Source organism: Natator depressus, chromosome 2, assembly GCF_965152275.1.
Source record: "Natator depressus isolate rNatDep1 chromosome 2, rNatDep2.hap1, whole genome shotgun sequence".
NCBI classification, from domain to species: domain Eukaryota; kingdom Metazoa; phylum Chordata; order Testudines; family Cheloniidae; genus Natator; species Natator depressus.
In genome coordinates, this window is record NC_134235.1 from 69,231,384 (window position 1) to 69,251,816 (window position 20,433).

The window sequence follows — 20,433 nt, forward strand, 5'->3', positions numbered from 1 at the left end:
TAGTACTTTCATGCCTGCAGGCTAAGATTACCAGTCTTCCTTTTTTTTCCTCCTCCTTCTAAATATTCAATTACTCAATGGTAATTATTATTATGTGGCCTTCTTGGCTTACTGCATTATTAGATTAATATAGATTTCTTGTGCCAAATTAGCGGAAATCACTGTTGTACACAACAGCGAATCACTTTTTGTTTTAGTTTTATTTACTTTGTTGAATAGACAGGGGGACTCTGAGATCATGAGTTTTTAATCTTTGAAACTTTGCTATAATGCATCTTTGAAAGCAGATATTTTTATTTTCTCTAACATTTCTTAATAAATGGAACCTTTTGCAAAATTTTAATGTAGGTTTTTAAAAGTATTTGAATAGAGGCCTTCCACTATGTAATAACATTTTGAATCCCCAGGTCTTTGAATTATTGGTGCAGACATCTGTAACAGATATAAGAAAAATGAAAAGAAAGAAAAGCAACATCACATGGAGCTGTCCATGGTACCTTAATCTATTACTGATATTTAAAGTTACTTTTACCAAAATGCTGCACTTACTGTAGTGTTCTGAGATGCCACGACTATTTGCTACAGTTATTTCAAAAACAAATCTTTTGTTGAAAAAGTTAAACCTAATATATAAAAGTATGTATCAAAAACCTATTTTAGGGACTTCTGTCTAATTTATTATTGTCTAATAAATGGTAGACAGTACAAACACTTTTATAGATCAGTAACCTGAAGAAATTACTGATTTATTGTGGTTTTCAATATGTGAACTTGCTAAAGTTAAAATAGTCTTTAAACTTTTTAATCATACAAATCTTTAAGTCTGAATCAATCTGTGACTACAATATAAATGGTTCCTATGGTAGGGTGTAATGTTAAAAACAAACAAACAACCCTTGATTACTCTTGAAATGAATTCTTGTCCTTATGTGACCTGCAGTATGTGGTTACAAAGCTATAGAAATCCAAACGATCATATTTGTTTGATATGAAATGAAAAAAAAATAGTTAAATTGAAAGTTTAACATCATGAAATTCAAAATCCCAAGCGGTATATAAACATTAAAAGAAACTTTGGACTGCTAATCCTAGGAAATGAGTTTTATGGATTGAATTCAACAAGGCTTCAGAAATGGTTCCATCTGCTGCCTAGCAGCTGGTGAAAGGATAAATTTAATTCATTAATTCATTTGGAAAAAAGGATCCAAGTAGTAAAGACTTCATTGCTCATAATGCTCATAGGTGGAAATCAAAACTGAAATTTGGTTCAGTTGATCATCTTTTGATAATGAGCAATATTTTCTACACTGTTTTTGTAATGATCTTGACCATGCAGTTGACAATATGCTGGTTTTATTCTATGAAACAATATTTATATTAAAAACTCCAGTATAGTAATTAAAACATAGTTCTCTTTCTCAGTAAAGCATTCTATGGTTTCAGAGATAAAGTAGGTTTAATATAGGTTTAAGAACCTGGAATAATTCAATGAAAAAATACCACTATGTTTTATGTTTATTGTAACTCCTCTCCTAGTGGGAATGCATTGCTTAATAATACAAATAAAGTTATCTTTATTATTCAGTGTTATCGTTAGATAAACAGCATCAAAATTCAGAGATCAGAAGTCACCCCAAAGCAAGCACAAGAGAACATTTTTTTCCCCCTTCTCCTCTTTTTCAGTTAAAACCTTGGTCTTTGTTTCCCTTCCTCTCTCTCCCTTCCCCCTCACTATCTTTCCCCAATAAATATTTAAAAGTTAAACAGAAGTAATGATGGGGGAAGAATCCTTTCTTTTAATGACTGTGGCCCAAGAAGGAGAAGTAGCCAGGGCCCAAAAGGCAGAATTAAATTAATGCTTAAATAATATTTTCAAATTTAAGTCCAAATGTTAGATAAAAAATAGTCTGAACCATTATAATCTCCAGGACACAATTAATTTGTAAACAAGCTTGATCTTTTCTAATTTAAATCCAAAATAGGATTGCAAAGTTATCTAAACTCTTAGACTCTTTTATGTATAAGAACTGGTCTTTGACAAGGTGCCTCCTCACCTTTCACCAGGCACACAGTAAGTGTTCCCCTCAATACTTGCTGCCTGATGCATAACTGGGATAAACTTTACATGTGAACCCCAGTTAAAATATATTCCAGTGCCTGCTTCCTTGGATTGATGATTTCATGAATGATGTTTGGCTTTTCCTGTTTCCTCTGTAGCCCATAGCTCACTGTGGTGGGTTTGTTGGATTTACTATAAAGGTTCTGTTCGCACCCTGTGGGTTGGGGTGAGAATTAGGATTTATGCATTTACTTCTACTGTTGCATTGTTTATACAGCTTTGGTTTAGTTTTGATTCCCCCCCCTTTTTTTTTTGTGCCTTTGAGGCTCTTCCACAGTGTCAGCTGCTGACTGATAGTAGGAGAACGGCCTCGTGGTGTGAATGAAAGAGACCTAGCGGTTGGTAAACAGAGATAAGGAATAAATAGAGCACAGGCAAAAGGAGATAGTTCTGTGGGAGCCCAGATTGCCGCCAGTCTGTTCAAGTGAGATGCAGTGCCTGTCCTTTTCCCAGATTAAATTAGTGTGCAAAATCTCCAGTGACCTCCTCCCCTTCTCCCCATACTCTTTAGCCAAGCTGAACAGCCTCTGCTGTAAAGTATTCATTTTATCCAGGGACAAGTTGGACAATAGAACTCTCCCTGTTACTTATGGACAGCTGTCGTCATTCATAGGGCTTTTCAGCATTTCATTTTTCATAGGAGTTAAAAGGATTTTTACCTTGTAACTGAAGAGAGGACAGACATGCAAGGATGCCAGCTCTGAGGTTGCCTGCAATAAATAAATAAATACACACACCCCCTCTAAAGGATGTATATTTCATGGCTGCTGCTGTTATTTAGAGGGCTTTAACTGTGATAACATGATTACACTGAAGCATGAACTGCCTGGAGAAATTAACAAGCATAGACAGCAGTACAGTGCTCCCAAAGTTTTCTAAATTAAAGGTCACCAGTGTGAACCTTAGTGAGTGTCCCCTTCCTTTCTTTACCCTTGCTTTTGCTTAAATCTGCTGCCACTTTCTACCTGCAAGTAACTCCCAGGAAAAAGTAAACCTGCATGAGATACCTCTGTGGTCCCATTTATTTTTTAGTGATTTACTGCAAATATATTCAGCATTTGACTGATTAAATAGACCTTCGGCAACCTTGAGGGTCACTGTGCAGAGTATGTACATAGAAAATGCATCAGCCCATTGTACCCTGGCAGCTAATGAGATTGGTCGTTAAGTAAATGACACAAAGCCTACAAAAAAAGCTTAGCAGCTCACTAGAGTATCACAGAGTGTCCCTGCACACCACACAACGACACAAACAGTGGACTAACCTAGCCCACCCCTGCTTTATTCTACATCAGTGCTTCCCTGATGTCAGCGTGAGAGGCAGAACAAAGGCTAAAAGGCACACGGTAAGTCAGTCTGACAATTATGCCCTAGGGAGAAAGTAGAGCAAATCTTAGCCTAACCATGGGGTTGAAAGTCCGTTTCTAGACAAGTAGGTCACTGTGAAGGGATTTTTTTTTCTTTTTGTATCACTTCAGGAAGTGGAGAAAAATATCTCTGAAATCAGTGATGGTTTCTCTCTCTCTGTCTTTGTCATCTTACAAAAGTTTTTTGAATTCCAAAAGTAACGTGGAACAGAATGTTCAGTGAACCTGATGTTGTGAGTTAGGATGTGATGGGAGAAGTTATTCTTTAACATAACTGCCACACTATAAGCACTACCCCAAATGTACCTTCAGATCTGATCAACTTTACAGGCACGAACTTTCTTTTTCCCCCTCTGTAAAAATCTGTGTAATAGAAATGTGTAGCTATGAATGCATACATATTCCAACCTACTGGCCAAAGATTTACAGTCCTCAATAAATGGTACAGTATTTAGAACCATGTATACTGGCAGAAAGCTGTTAAATATTTTATTTTTTCAGAGAGAGTCCTCAGAATTTAAATGCTGCTGACTGTCTCATACTTGTTTTTTTACTTAAGATGAAATTAAAGAAAGAGTTGAAGATCTGTTGCTAAATACTCATTTTGTTGGTACATACAGCAGAGAATCTAGATGATAACCTGTATAATAACATTTGCTAGTATGTATATCCCTTGATGATGAAATCTGCACTATCAATGTTTAGGCTTAATAGCCCAGGACTATATTCCTGGAAAATGGCAACAGGAAGTTGCCATAAAATCTTGTGTGCATTGTTAAATGTTTTCTGTCTACTTTAGATTTTGTATGCTCAGGGCATATATAAGGTCAAGATAGCCTAATATTATTACAAGATGCTTGTGTGAATTAAGTAACATTTTATTCTAAAATATTCAAATATGTAGAAAAATGCCATTTACTAACATTTCTCCCTTTGCAAACAGTTAATATAATGTAATTAGGAGTCATCCAGTGCGACAGTGGATATTATTTTTAATTCTGAGAGTTATTAAATTTGGGGAAACAGTTGTCAATGGATGTTATAAAGACATGTCAGAGTAATCTGTTCATTTAGTTAAAACTCTTTCTACTCCACAGAAGACAGCTCACTAAGACATAACACTTACCCAGAGACATTGTTCTCTGGAAGAACAGCAATATTACCATCGATAACATAAACTAAGACAAAAATATGACATTACTATTTATACATATATGTAATCTGCATATACAAAGATCACATACAATTATACAATATTTATAGTATGTTAAGAATCATTGCATGTTAAGCTGTAGTTGATGTCAACTATCCGAATCTAGCTTTTACATCTTCCTGTATCTTCGACATAGAAAATTTGGGGAAGTGAATGAGGATGGGTGTGAACAAGCTTAAGTCAGTATAATTCTGTTTAATTTTTTTAAAACCATATGCTAGTAGGTGTTTGTATCTCAGCAACATGTGTTCCATATGTTATCCCAGAAACTATGGAAAATGCAGTAGTCAGACAAGAAGCTTGCTTTCTAAGCTAAATATTGTAATGTTTAGCTAGCTGGTAATTGTTATGTCAGCAGAGAGTTGGTAAGCTAAAGGGTTCTGATGCAGTTCTACTTTGAACTTTGCTAATTGATATGAAGCGTATAACTCATTGTGCCTGATGGTGTTTGAGTTCTTCAAGTTCAGGTGCAGCATTACCAGCTTTAAAAGAGAACATCGCCCTGTCATGCGATCATCAGGCTATTTTTAAACCCGTGTCAACAAGGGGAAAGGGTATTCAGTACTGTCGCCTCCACAGATTTCTGAGCAAGTTCAGCAGGCCTTTATGGAAATTATCCTTACAAGTGTGTGGCCTGGTGAGTTCACAAGAGCAATGCATACAGTATAGCTGTATTACTATGGAGATAATAATACATTAATCAGGTAGTCTAAGCTATACCATTTTAAAGTTTTAATAGCTTTTGATGGTTCCATTTCTTTTCCCCTAAGTTTTCAAGTGTTTTTCTATATCTAGGGTGGTAGATGAGCAAAAGTTTTTTCTTATACACTAGTTACACTTGGCTACCTGGTCCCCATATTCTTACATAATATATGAGAGTTTTAAAATGCTAATAAGATACCGTAAGTTTTTGGCCCATACACTGTCCTAGATCCCCATGTGTAACTCTAATTTATATTACTTGGACTTTTATGTATAGATTTGAGATGCTGTATGAGCTTACATATTTACTTAAGTCTTTCTGTGACTTTAATTCTTGAAGCAAATAATTCCAAAACACCTCATTTTCCTGATTTGTTGAGCCTCTCCAAGGTCGATTACAGAGAATCTTCTCTCAGGTTTAGCTTCGTCACATCAACCTGTATCATGACATAAAATTTATCAAATAACATGCATAGTAAACTTTATGTCCTAACAGACCAAGATCTGATTGGAGTTTCTGGGCCAAAGTCTGATTGTGGTTACACTGGTGTAGGTCAGAAGTAACTGCATTAACTTCAGCTGATTAACTTTGGATTTATACCTATGTAACTGAGATCAGAATCTCATTTCATGTGTATATAGTTCATGCGGGTCTAGTTGTAGATTATTGTAAACTTCGTATAGGCACAGACAGTGCTGTTGAATTTTAATAATCTTGAATCATTTCGGACCAAAGATCCTGTTTATTTAATGTTGCAGGTTTCCCCCCCCCCTTAACTTTCGTTAGCACCTAAATAAATCATCTTTGAAGCAAACTTGATCTCAATGGCTCTGTTAATAAGTCTCTCATTCTTGCTCATGAAAGTGTATATGTCTTTCTATAGTTAACTTTCTACTAATATTTTAAATTACAAACCTCTTACATTACATGGATTGATAGTCTTTCTGTAAAATTTGCTCTGTGATCATAACTTGGCTTGCTAATTCTCAAGCGGGTAACTGCTTATGAAGGCCCTTTCCCTGCAAGCATTTACGCGCATTCTTAACTTTACACATGCAAGCGGTCCCATGGAAGTCAATGGGGCTGCGTACTGGAATAAAACTAAGCATTTGTGTAAGAGTTTGGAGCATCAGGGCATCATTAATTTGTTTAATAGATCTTGAGAACATCTGTTAGGTAATTTTTGAAGTTTATATACCTACATAAGCATTCCCCTCCACCAAGGAGTTTTGATTTTGAGCCACTTATTTGTCCTCCTATACCCGAACAAAACAAGTTTTTAAAACTTGTTCAAAATGTCGGACATTGTGAAGAACTAAGGTTCTACTTTCTTCCTAATTTGTAAGGAGTTTCCACGGGTGACTTTCATTAGTGACAGTAAGAGTCACCTATGTAAACCCCTCATCTATCAAAAGGTAAATAGACCCCCCTCAGGGCACATGTACAGCAGCTGGATTGGCACAACAAAATAGTAATGGCTCCAAAGGCACCGTTATGGACTATCAGGTCAATAATCCTTATGCTAAGAAGGATTTACATGATACAGAGTAATGGCTCTGTCATCCCTCAAGTCAAAAATCCACTTTTTAAAAAGCGTCAAAATACTGTTTTGGACTCTCCGCATCAGATACACTATGGTATTGAATAAAATAACATATGTTCTCAAAATATATATTTAGGCAGTTAAAAATCTGTATTTAAAATATTCAAATACATACATCTAAATCAAAATACATTATGTGATTTTATGACACTATAATACCCCTGATGTAGACTGTTCTTCTCTCACAGGTGAAAAAAATTGCACTTAAGAACCTTGTGAACTTTTCTCCCTTTATTATGTCAGAAGTTGGAAGACATTTGTAAACAAGAATGTTGTGTTTAAATAGTATGTTTTATGATGTAATCCAGAAATAATCAATTTAACTCACTTCTTTGGGCTTGGTTTTTAATACTAGTGTAATTTGACTTTCTACCATTAGTTCAGACTTAAGTTTGAATTCCTATTTTTGTTGTTTTGTCACAATATTACATACATATTCCAGATCCTGTTACATAAATCAGGAAGATTTTATGCAAGATAACTGTGGAAAGTGAAATCTGAGATTATGATATATATTTTAACTTACCCTATTATGCATCATACAACTTCACATGTCAAAAAAGGGCTAACAATTTTTCCATAGTGTGGAAAAAATATTATACTTCCCAGCAGTGTAACTTAATCAGCCTGGCTAAATTAGAACACAAACTATAGAGATCCATGAAATCCTAAACTGAATGGCGTATCTGAGCGATATGAACTACTGGTTTGGGTATTTTGTTTTTCTAACATATTGGATGAATTCAGTACAAAACATTTTCATTGTGTCTCTAAAATTTTACAGTACTAAGTGTCATTTTGAAATACTGGTCTAAGAGGGAATCATCCTATATATAAATGCCAAACATGCCATGAACAAAATGAAGTTGAACACATGAATCCATCTGAACAACAGCAATTCTTGGTCAAAAGGAATAAAATCATAATACTAAACTGTGGGGTCAAGGTATTTTATGGAGGGCTCTCCCCATTATTTGTGTGAGAGGCAGCAATGTCTACAAAAAGGGTTAAAGAAAATGCATTCTGTTGCATCTGCTTACTAAATCCCTTACTTTAGTAGAAATTCAAATTTTGTAAAGATTATTCGTTTTATTGATGCATATAATTATAATCACAAGCCATCTGCTGATTTGGCAGGCATGGTTAAAATTCTCTAACTCTCATAACCTTTCAAGTACAGTGCCCTTGGGACTCTATTTCACTTTTATATTTTGGAAAACATGTAGGGACAAACAAGCGAGGTCATCTGCCGAAAGTCAGACCTGTAAAAAATTAAAGAATAGAGATCATGGATGTTGCTGCTGTTTTCAATAGTAAAGAAAGTATTTTCTCTTTTTGTTTCTGACTTCAGGAGGGATTATATTGGTTTCCATTGTGCACTTTGGGAATTTGAATTTTTTTCTAGGGATTAAAGCTCTGTCCTCTCACCGCTGGGCCTGGGTTCCAAGTCTAAACTAGAAGAACAAATATTGTTCAGTTTGGTTGTCACAAGTGAATTAAACAGATTGACCTTGGCCTTCATTTTTTTTTAAAACAAAACCCATTAAATTTTTGTTTGAAAATGTTTTGTAGAGAACTTTTTTGGAACCTGATGATATTTGTGTTTCACAGGGCAGCCTCTGTTACATATTTAGCATTAAACTTGCCTTTCACCACACAGATGAAAAGCACATTTTAATTTTGAGGGCTGCACACACTAATAGATAAAACAGGTGCCTAAGACACTTTGCCACAGTCGTTCTGAAACACATACCTATATTTATGATTAGCTTCCCTTAGGCAAGTGATCAGGCACTGTTGTTAACTCTTGTTTTTATTTTGGCAGTAACGAGCATGGCTTTCTTTTTTACATGTGTGGTTCAGCATGTTTAGCCCTCCTGGGTTATGCTTGACATTTGGCTTACTTGGTAGGTGTCATGCCCCCTGGCTCCTTCCAACAGGAAAGCTCAACAAGAGAAAAGGGAATGTCTAAGAGACACTTGATCTGTAATTATACTGAAATGATTGGATTTTGCCAGAATGTCGCAGGACAGCACCAAAGTTATGGACGAGATGAGACAGCACATTGACAGGCATGGGTGCATTAGGGAGGGTTGGAAAACCTTGGAGCAGATGGGAGGGCTAAGGGGCTGTTCATTATTATTACAGGAACCTGGATGTCTAAGCCAGGCAAATTGTCCATCGCTTGCACTGTCTTGCTTATTGCTGCATTGCCATATTTCTCACAGGAGCAAAGGATGCAAACCTCCCTTCTGATTAATTAGTATATCTGAAGGCCTACATACAGCATGCATATTGCTTTACTTCTTTTAGAGGTTTGAATCTCACCCTACACCCTCATTATGGCAAACAGGAGGGAAATGCACATGTTTGAAAATGTCTTCACTGCTGAAACTAGGGAAACAGGCCGAGAGCAGCTCTGGTTTATTTCACAACCAATTAAGTATGACATCTGTTGAAACTCAGGAAATAAGTTTCCCTTCCCCCTGTTCATATACGTACTTAAGCTGTCTTTGAATATGGTGAATTTTAATATCAAGACTTTATTTCTCAAGAGTGGATCCACCAACTAATTGAATAAGACTGAAAAGATGGGTTCTTTGAGTGTGACTGCAAAACCCCACTTCTGCAAACAGAAATTGTGTATTTGATTGTGGAAATGCTTCTTTGTGTACACCGTTACCAAACTTTATTGAGCAAATGCATGTCTGTGGTACACAACACAGGCATTTTTGGATGCTAGAACATTTTATGGGAACTCACTCTTTCTTTGTATTTTCTGAAATCTTGCATCAACCAGAACACACTGAAGAGAACAAAGAAAGTGCTAGTAAGGATGGCAAGAAATGTTTAAAATACAGTAGGATTGTCATTGGCTCTGTCAGAGTTCCCGAATAGACAGCACTCCATAATCACACAATCAACACACTCAGCTCATCACAAATAGTGGATCTAAACTTGAACAAGCCAACCATGAAGGTAGAATTGCTGTAATTCAGGTTAATAAAGAAGTACTTCTCATACATCAGAAGTGAGCTCACATGAAAAAGCTTACACTCATAAGCAAAACTCTTATTCCCTTTCTAAAATATTGTCCAGTACAAGATTTAAAAATAGGGCATTATAGTTCATAGAGAGGCACTATCTCATGGAATATTTGCAAATTAATTTACATCTGCCCTGATTAATCTTAAACACTGTGTTGTACTGGTGCTTTGTCATTTGGGTATTCTCTCTCCTTGGGCAGCTCTGTTGAGTTAATCTTGTACTACCCTTTCTAAAATAGAAAGTTAAGAGACCTTTACTGGGTCCCCATTTGTATTAAATCATGGTCCTCTTCTTCATGGCAACGCTCACATCTAACTCATCTTTTCGTTTACACCAGTGGCTCCTTCTTCTAGTTAGCCTGTTTTATTCGCCCTCTCCTCTCTTCTCTGAGATGTCTATGCTGCTGCTTCATTATCTCTCAAGAATAATCTCCTTACCTCACTGATTTTCTTTCCCTATTTTTAAAATGCTGCTCAAAATCCACATCCTAAAAACTGTAAACTATTGACCCACTAATATAGCTATTGGTGCCTCCTGTGCAGTCCACCTCTAGTAAGACCTTAACCCCCATAACTATTCTATACACATCACATTTGTCCTTATTTCCTGTCCCTACAGATTCTCACTTCTTGTTGCAATTTCACGCGAGCAAGAGTGGCATGGATGATCTATTACAAACTTGGGTCAAAAGTCTCCTTTCACATACACATAGTATTGTTGAACTTGGGTATGTGCACATCTCTCACCAATATGGACAGGGATCAGGATACCAAAGCTGAGTATTCCTGGAAGTGTCTGAGAGGAGAATTTTGCCCTTAAGCTTTATTGTATCCTCTGGAGTGTATGGGGGTTAAGCCCTTGTTCTGTGTTTGGAGAGGAGAAGTTTTTCCCCAGGATGTTCCTTGCCCTATAATTAGATAATAAAAGATAAAGAAAACTACCAACTGATTAACTGTTTCAGATTCATATTGATACATGGTAGAAAAAGCCACCATGTCTATCAGTTGCTCAAACTGATAGACTCCAGATCTAATATCAGTGGGCTGGGCATTCTCAAGAAAGGACCCTCAGATCTGGAATTCATTTCTTCCTTTGGTCTGAAAGCCTCAAGTTATGGAACTTCAGGGAATGGTGCAAGTTTAATCTCTTTTCTCAAGCTTTTACCTGGTAGGTGGGGTGGATTGGAGAGAGGGGCGGGTATACAATTTTATTTGGTGTTTTTTTTTTCTTTTTATGTGTCTGACGTTATAGAAGTCATGTATGATGTTGCACTCTAAGATTTCAGTAATTGAGAATATTATATGAATTTAAAATATATATTTGTAATCTTGGAGTGTATTTATCCTGATATAATGTTTAATGTCTTGAGGATTATATAGTGTATTTCTTATATTTAAAATATTTTATGATTTCATTTTTCTTGTGAATATTTGTATTTAAAGTTATAGGGACAGTTTCTCAGAAAGGACTTGGGCACTTTGCACCACTCAGACAAGGCAAAAGGACTAGAGATTGTCTGTAAAAATCCAGCTGAGAACCCCTCCAATAGAAGTGGGAGAGTGGAGCAGAGCTCCGCTACCCCACGCTGACCCTCTGCTGCCACGTGGTCCCTATGGGATTGTGTGCAACTGATGTAACTTGGAGCAGCTGTTCACCTGCCCTAACTCACATCATGTCCATGGCTGGCCCAGATTGGCCCTAAGAGTCAGGGAGCCATAACCAGCCCCCTGACACCCCATTACCCTTTCCTGACTCTTACTCTAAGCAGAGGTCAACTGCATGAGTAAATCCAGCCCTAACATTTTGCAATGCCTCTTCTTACAATGTATATACTTACTTGATAGTGGTGTATTTTATGAAACATCTAGGATTTCTGTGTCTCCTGTAACACATGGATGTGTCTGAGGATTAAGATCAAGACCAACATGTTACAAAAAAGGGTGCAAAATTGAGTTGTACAATTTCAGTGACCACAACCCGACAGATTCACTTCTTTCCTTTAAAAGTAAAAATCCAAGTGAATTGCAAGTGAATCTTAGGAAAATATACTAGTTTACTGACAAAACCAGCAAGTTTCATGACCACTTTCCTCGCGATAGACTTTCCCCCTCATTTGTCCTTTCAGTGGTTGCCATTAAAAAGTTGCTTTTTATATAGTGCCCAAAGTATGTTAAACTAATGCCCAATTATTTTAAAATGATGTTTAAAAGTAACTAGCTTTTATCTACAACACTACGGGAATTATTTATATTATAATAATAATAATAAATTAATAATAAATACAAATATTCCCTATATTTATTTATTATTTGGAATAATACTGTAATGCTGCAGTAACACTAATCATTTTCAAATTATAAATGTTAACATAAAAATCCAAGTGAGTTACAAGTGAATCTGAGCAAAATATAGTGGTTTCTTGACAAAACCAACAAGTTTCATGACCGCTTTCCTCACAATAGACCTTTCATTCATTTATCTTTTTAGTGGTTGCCATTAAAAATGTGCTCACAGCACAGCATCTATGTGGTGAGAACTTGTCTGGCTTGCCAGAGGAAAAGGGGTATTTACCCCTTTTAAGAGGCCCTTCTCCCTATAACAGGTAGAAGAGGGGATAGAGGGAAAGTTTACAGAGTTGAAGCAGGAAAGAAGAGAAGAGCAGGAAGCAATCGGGATTGGTCAGGAGAGAGTCACTGCCCTTCCTGATGACCAGAAGAGTGGGGGATATTTATATTCTGTACATTCATGTAAAAGTCCTCTCATACTGGGATCGAGCAGGCAGCACCCACCCCCGCCCACCCACAAAATTTGCAAAAGTACCAGGTTTCCTCATGAGCCACTGTGGACATTATGCTAGTTGCCCCTTTGTGTGGTGGGAAGGAATTTTTCCATCACTGCCAAATTAGCCGAGACAGGTTGGGGATTTTTGCCTTCCCCGCAGCTGGTTTGGGACTCAGTGGGGTGGAGCAGGCGGTTTAGGCTATAATGTCACAACTTAGTACATTCAACTTATAGCTAACGTCCAGTGCAGGTTTTCAGTATGGAAGGGATATGGTTATTAGATAAAAAGAATTTGAAAAGGGTTTGAAGGCAAGCATCCCTTAGGGGAACTGAAGAAGGGGAGGAAGCGTGCCAGGGGGGCTCCTATATTTGGAACAGTGGGGAGCTGATCCCCCCACTCCTTTTCCAGCCCTCTTTCACCTCCTGTGAGGGGAAGGCAGCAGGATAACTGGTGGGGGATTGTGTGGAAATGATTAAGGGAAGCATGATGACCTGCACTGGACAATTTATTGTCGGGTCCTCCCAGATATTTCAGGTGAATAAAGTGGCAGCCTAATTAACCCACATCCATTGCCTCCTGTCCTCCTCCTGGCATGACCAGCCAAGTTGCTTTCATGTAGTGCCCAGAGTATGTTAGACTAATATCTAACTATTTTCAAATACTGTTTAAAAGTAAGCAGCATTTGTCTACAACTCAATGGGAATTATATAAATAATAATACTATAAGTATTCCCCATACTTATTTATTTACTATAGTGAATAATACTGTAATGTTGCAGTAACTAATCTTTTTCAAATGGTAAATGTGAACATTTTAAAGGCAACTATGTACCAGTGTATGTCCTTCAAAACTTAACATTTCCCCCCCATTTTATGGTGATTTTTGGTATTCTTTATCCTCAGAATGTAGAAATATCATAATTAGACTGGTAATATTTAAAGGGCAAAGAGCAAATAAAAACATTTTAACTCGAACCATGAAGGTGACTTCATGGTTTTTATCCCCAAAGCCTTCAGGGGAAGTATTTGGCATGCTTCCTCCCTTTTGCATTTCCAAGGTGGGAGCCAGCAAGAAGGCACATCTTCAGCCTAAGAACAAACTGTCTTCCAGCACCCTGGTCCATTCATGATAGGAGAAGAAACAGTCCTCCTTCAGATAGAACACCAGTGAGTCTTACTATAGTCTGCGTCCCAGGTTAACCATATTGCACCACAGGTAAGATTGAAAGTTGAACCGAAAACTCCATCCTTTTTTAGAATCATAGAATAATAGAATATCAGGGTTGGAAGGGACCTCAGGAGGTCATCTAGTCCAACCCCCTGCTCAAAGCAGGACCAATCCCCAACTAAATCATCCTAGCCAGGGCTTTGTCAAGCCTGACCTTAAAAACTTCTAAGGAAGGAGATTCCACCACCTCCTAGGTAACGCATTCCAGTGTTTCACCACCCTCCTAGTGAAAAAGTTTTTCCTAATATCCAACCTAAACCTCCCCCACTGCAACTTGAGACCATTACTCCTTGTTCTGTCATCAGCTACCACTGAGAACAGTCTAGATCCATCCTCTTTGGAACCCCCTTTCAGGTAGTTGAAAGCAGCTATCAAATCCCCACTCATTCTTCTCTTCCTCAGACTAAACAATCCCAGTTCCCTCAGCCTCTTCTCATAAGTCATGTGTTCCAGTCCCCTAATCATTTTTGTTGCCCTCTGCTGGACTCTTTCCAATTTTTCCACATCCTTCTTGTAGTGTGGGGCCCAAAACTGGACACAGTACTCCAGATGAGGCCTCACCAATGTCGAATAGAGGGGAACGATCACGTCCCTCTGTCTGCTGGCAATGCCCCTACATATACATCCCAAAATGCCATTGGCCTTCCTGGCAACAAGGGCACACTGTTGACTCATATCCAGCTTCTTGTCCACTGTAACCCCTAGGTCCTTTTCTGCAGAACTGCTGCCGAGCCATTCGGTCCCTAGTCTGTAGCGGTGCATGGGATTCTTTCGTCCTAAGTGCAGGACTGTGCACTTGTTCTTGTTGAACCTCATCAGATTTCTTTTGGCCCAATCCTCTAATTTGTCTAGGTTCCTCTGTATCCTATCCCTACCCTCCAGCGTATCTACCTCTCCTCCCAGTTTAGTGTCATCTGCAAACTTGCTGAGGGTGCAATCCATACCATCCTCCAGATCATTTATGAAGATATTTTTCCAGTGTAGCCTGAAGTTTCTCAGGATAGAGGGAAAAGGCCACCCCATCTCTTAGACGATTCCTAAGGGTAAAGGAGGGTAGTACAAGATATATTGGAAGGAGGAAGAATGTGTGTGAGGGTCCCCTGGGGTTTCAAGACAGTCTAGAAAGTGTGTTGGATGAAGGAAATAGTGTAGGGAAGGAGGTCCCTGGGCCAACCTGAGTTATCTGAGGTTTCTGTGAGTCTTTCACTTTGGATAGTGAACTTCTAAGAATTTCATTTTCACATTAAAATCCAAAGCTATGTGTGAGAATTTCTTCTAACGCAGGAATAAATAAATAGATAAATAAACAAATGCATTTTGAATGCCCTTAACTGTACGTTTCCTGGTCTTTCACTGCCTAGACTCACTAAGCTTCTGGGAGCAATGGGGAAATGAGTGTCTCATATTGGTCAACAGTGAGTGCTCTTGTCAAATTAAAGAGTGGTTCTGCTATTCCCAGTGACTCTCTAAAAATGGTATCTTGAAGTCTCAGGTTTATTGTTGCCTCAACAATTTCCAGATCAAATTTGTTTAGTTTCTAACTGCCATCCCTGCAAACCCTGGAACTGGAAAATCTTTCTGTTCTGCACTGTCAAGAGTAATAAATTTCCAGCATGCCATATTCTGACCCTAGTTACACCTTGTCACCGTCATTGTCTTCAGTGGGGTTGCACAATTATAACAAAGGAAATAATTTGGTCCAAAAGGTATGTTAACAATTCTGTTGAAGATAGAGCAGACAGAGCTCTTTTATAGTTGTGTTGGGTTTCCAGTGTGAACAGAATAAAAAGCTGTAAAAACTTACTTTTGTCTCTGAAGTCAACAAATATAATTCTGACTACACACGGAGCAGGTCAACAGAATCAGACCTTTTCACACAGACATTTTTTTAGAATGCAACCATACTTTAAGGACACTGACAGCTTATAAAGATTGATTGAAGCTTGGTCCCATTGAAGTCAATGGCAAAACTCTCATTGACTTTAATGAGCTTTACATAGTCTTATTCAGTCCTTAGGAGTGAGGTTAAAAGAGGAGAAAATTGGATCTTCCAGGTTCTGGTACAGATACAGAAGATGACCCTATTCCCCCAAGGTAAAATATGTTTACTTGTTTCTGTTTTTTTAGTGGTATGAAAATATCATCAAAAGATTATTTAAAGCTTAGATTTTGTCACAATAGTAAAATAAACTATTTCCCCAACATAGTATTGTATCCAGTATTGTCTGTGCTGCTAGTTAATGATATTTTACAAAGGGTTTTACCACTTAACACACTAGTGTGTTCTAAATAAAGTTTCTTACTCAAAACACATGGGGAACATGCCAGATCAATATAGATGTCTGGATTCCTCAAAATAAAGTGCTACATTAGTAATAAAAAAATCCCATGCATGTCTCTTAGTTTAGGTGGCTTGATTTTTCAGGCGGCTTGATTTTTCAGGCTTGTTGATTAATCCAGTGACCTTGGGAGAAACATTAGTGCCTTCTGAATAACAGATATTTGCATGAAAAGAGATATGAAAATGAAAGGAGTTTCAGGTATTTTTTTTAAACTGCTTTGCAAAATCTTTACACAACAAACATCACCAGTATGTAAACAGAGCTCTAGTTACTGTGTTTGTCCACAACTAGAGCTACAGATGAACACAGTGTAGTTGTGTGATGACAGGAACAGCTGACTCATTAGTAGAGAGCAGTGAAAGGTAATTAACCCTGGGAAAAGTACAGCTGCCATGCGAGCTGTTCCTTTCTGTAGGATCTGATTAGAAATTAGTGTTAAACCACTGTTTCTTTTAAAAAAAAGGTCATTGATAATTCACTTTCACTCTCAGGTGTGGCCCCCAAAAGGGGCCTAGGATGGTACCTAATGCACAAAAGGTTTTCAATCTTAAAAAGCATGTTCAGCGATCAGTACACACCCATTTGGCTGTTGCTGGAGGGGTTTTTTTTATTATAAATATTTCCCTGTCTTCGATTGTTGTGAAGACAGTCTCAAAAATCTGTGGACAATGCACAGAAATATATGACATATACAATTTAATAGTTATTTCACATAAAGCAGGTCTTCGATACACTGTTGGGTGTTGTTATCACTTAACTGAGGCCTGGCCTAGACTTAAAAGTTAGATCGACATAGCTACTACATTGGTCAAGAGTGTGAAAAATCCACACCCCTGTGCTGACCTAACCCCCAGTGTAGATGCAGCTCTGTCAACAGAAGAATACTTCTGTCACTCTAGCTATCATCATTCAGGGAGGTGGTGTTCCTATGCTGACAGAAAACCTCCTTCCATCACTGTAGGATGTGACACTATGGGGTTATGCCAGCATATCTATGATGACATCGCTATGCTGATATAGTCTTCGTAAGGTAGACCTACCCTGATTACGTACTTCTTTTTGCTTTGGAAAATGTTTCTGATCAATGACAATGCAGACAGCCCAAAAAGAAATTTCCCTTTCGTTAGAGTGAGTAAACAAAGGTTAAATAAAAGGGAATAGTCCCTGAATAAAAAAGCCAGCAGCTCCTACACTTTTCTGCTAATATTTTGGGATTTGAAGTGCCAACAAAAGAGACAGAGCCCTTGATTTCATGTGGGATCCAAAGGACAGGACAGCCTATAGTAACATATTCAGACTTATTATTCAGGATTCAGGCCTTCTTATCAAAAGTAATATAACTATTAACTAAAGTCATAAGCGTGCTATGGACATTTTCAAAAGTACCACATTTGGATGTGTGTTTATGACATTTCAGAAGTTTATAACCATCTTAAATGATCAACTCTTCAAGGCAGGAGTTCCATCTTCATATATCCATGTGGCTGGCACCTAGCACAATGTGAGTGCTGTCAGAATATAAACAATAGGAATATGAACTACTGAAGTCAATGGAAGTTTATCATTCACCTCTGTGAACCCAGGATTTCACCAATGAATCTGAATGTAAACTGTATAGAATCACAACTATTGATAACACAAACAAAATAACATTTGATACATTTAATCTCCTAGATAGCCATATTCTGTGCAGATGACCTGAATTTTCCATAACAGAATGACTGTTGGAGCATTATTATTTTACTAATAGGATATAACTGTTACAGTAGATAGGTTTCTAAAGCACCATTTTTTTTCATTCTGTATCAACGTTAACCTTAGAAGTGTGTTTAGATCTTTTCTTACTCTGTGTCTGTCACACTCGTATCAGCCGAAACTTTTCCCTTTCGAAGTTGTTCCCTTTAAATGCAATTTAGTGTTTACTGTGTCTATACAGTATGTGAATTCACACTTACAAAAAAAACCAGTGCACATAATTGTTGTAAAGTTTTCATCAATGAGAGAAAAAGCATCCAAATCAGAAAGGACTAAGTATATTTGCTGAGAGAATGATTTACACCTAATATTAAAGCATATAAGCCATTAACACAACGGACTTTTACAGGACACATGTCTGGGTATATGGATAGTGAGACAATCTCCTGATTTTGTGAAAAAATATGGCAGATAAAGGACCAGCCACATCTTTCAAATTACCTTGTCATACATCATTTGTCCCTTAGTCGCCATTCTTCTTGGAAATATTGTATTTCACATTTTTTCTTGGGAAAAATTTGAAGAGAAATAAAAAACATTTTTGGAAAAAAAACCCCAAACCCTATATAATATACTAGTTAGGTAGCAGCATGAGTCTCAGAGGAAGCTGAAGTATTGAAGTGCTGGTAAACTAAATGAATGATGATATTAATATGTAGGACTTTTATAACATGCTTCATCCATAGATGCAAAATGCACTTTACAAAGTAGAATAAGCATCATTGTTCTTATTTTTAGTGGAAGGTTAAATGACTTGACCAAGGTCACAAAATACATCAGTGTCAGAGGCAGGAATGACATTTTCCTGAAGCCCCATCCACTTCAAGGTGCCTCTCTTGTATATGATGTGACAGAACCTTGGTCCTGGTACAGATTTTTGTACTGCTCCTGTAGCACCAAGGGATCAATTTATCCATCCTCCTGAGGGAAAGGACAATCCCAAGATGTCATAATGCTGCTGTAGTGGTTTTATACAAACCTTCTCCTGGGTCCTGGCATAGCCCAGGAAAAGGAGAGAATGATCAGAATGTTGCTGCACACCAACGATCCCTGGTTGCTTAGATCTATAGGCCCCTTAGATCTACAGGCAGCTGGACAAAACCACAAAGACTTACAGACACACACACACACTCTGGGCCTGTGCTGAACACATCTTGGCCACATGAGGGAATCCAGCCTGATAAATCTATTAAATGCTGTAGTGTCAGGCAAGTAAAACCCTGTTCAGTTGTCACATATGGATGGTCTTTGTTGCTGTGTTTTTCAAGTTTTTTCTCTGTTTTTCACCATGGTCCCAGGGACCTAAGTGTAGTGCAATAGTGCAAGAAAATCTCATTGTCTTTAGTAGTTAGCATCATTGAAGTCTCTTAGGTGGTGACAGACTGTACTTCACATGACACTCCTGAAGTTAATGAACATGTATGATTTGCATGTTGAAGGATGGCACACTTCTTCCTTTTGTGTGACTTTCCCCACTCCTTAGAATGCGTCTGTCATGCCTAATGAAGAGAGAGCCCGCTGAAGAAGATGAATGCATCTGAATACTGAATGGTGTTTGTCTCTTTCTAAATAATAACTTGTATTTTGGATTCATTGTACCATTTGGCTCCAGGTCTAAGAGTGAACAAAAGACAATAATTAAATAAGTTAATTAGCCACATTTCCTTATATTGTATAAGGAGTTTCTTTATACCAATTCTAGCTGTAAAGTTACTCCCACAAAATTTGGTTAGGGCAGCTAAAAATCACAGGCAAGAAAAGTAGTAACAGAGATTAAAACCTTAAATATTTGTGAAGTGATGATCATTTTGACAGAGCCTAATCTGCTCTAACACATCTTTAACAGCTCAGTGCTACAGTGATAGCACACACACAAAATCCCCTGGGCGTCAACTGAGTCCCATCAAATATAATGTGAATTTTACATATGCAAGAACTTCAGCACTGTACCCTAAGTAGAAGGACTAGTGAGTAGTGCTACCCTATTCTTCCGTGAGTTGTATGAGTGCTGCCGTTATGTAACTGAAAACATAAGAATCAAATGTAACTGACTATAGTTTTTTGTATGAGCCAGGCTTTTCACTTTGGGCTCAGTTCTGCAACTGCTAAGCACCCCCTTCTGATGTGCTGAGCACCATCAACTCCTGCTAAAATCAATTGCAGCAGCTCCTCACACTCAGCACCTTGCAGCATCAAGTCCTCTATTCAGGAAAAATTGCACAGACTTAAAAGAGTAAATACATTTTAAAATAAAAGCACCGCTATGTTACAGA

General features: G+C 37.7%; 1 protein-coding gene across 6 annotated transcripts in view; it reads left to right on the top strand.

Annotated features, from left to right (window-relative positions):
• ST18 (ST18 C2H2C-type zinc finger transcription factor) overlaps positions 1–20,433 on the top strand; it is a 200,000-nt gene that overhangs the window by 83,178 nt on the left and 96,389 nt on the right. The window contains exon 1 of one of the 6 annotated variants that reach the window (XM_074944395.1): positions 3,332–3,465. The exons of the other annotated variants lie outside the window; for them this stretch is intronic. The gene's annotated coding sequence lies outside the window, so the exon portion shown is untranslated. Of the gene's footprint in view, positions 1–3,331; positions 3,466–20,433 lie in introns of those variants that run through there. 6 annotated transcript variants of the gene reach the window in all.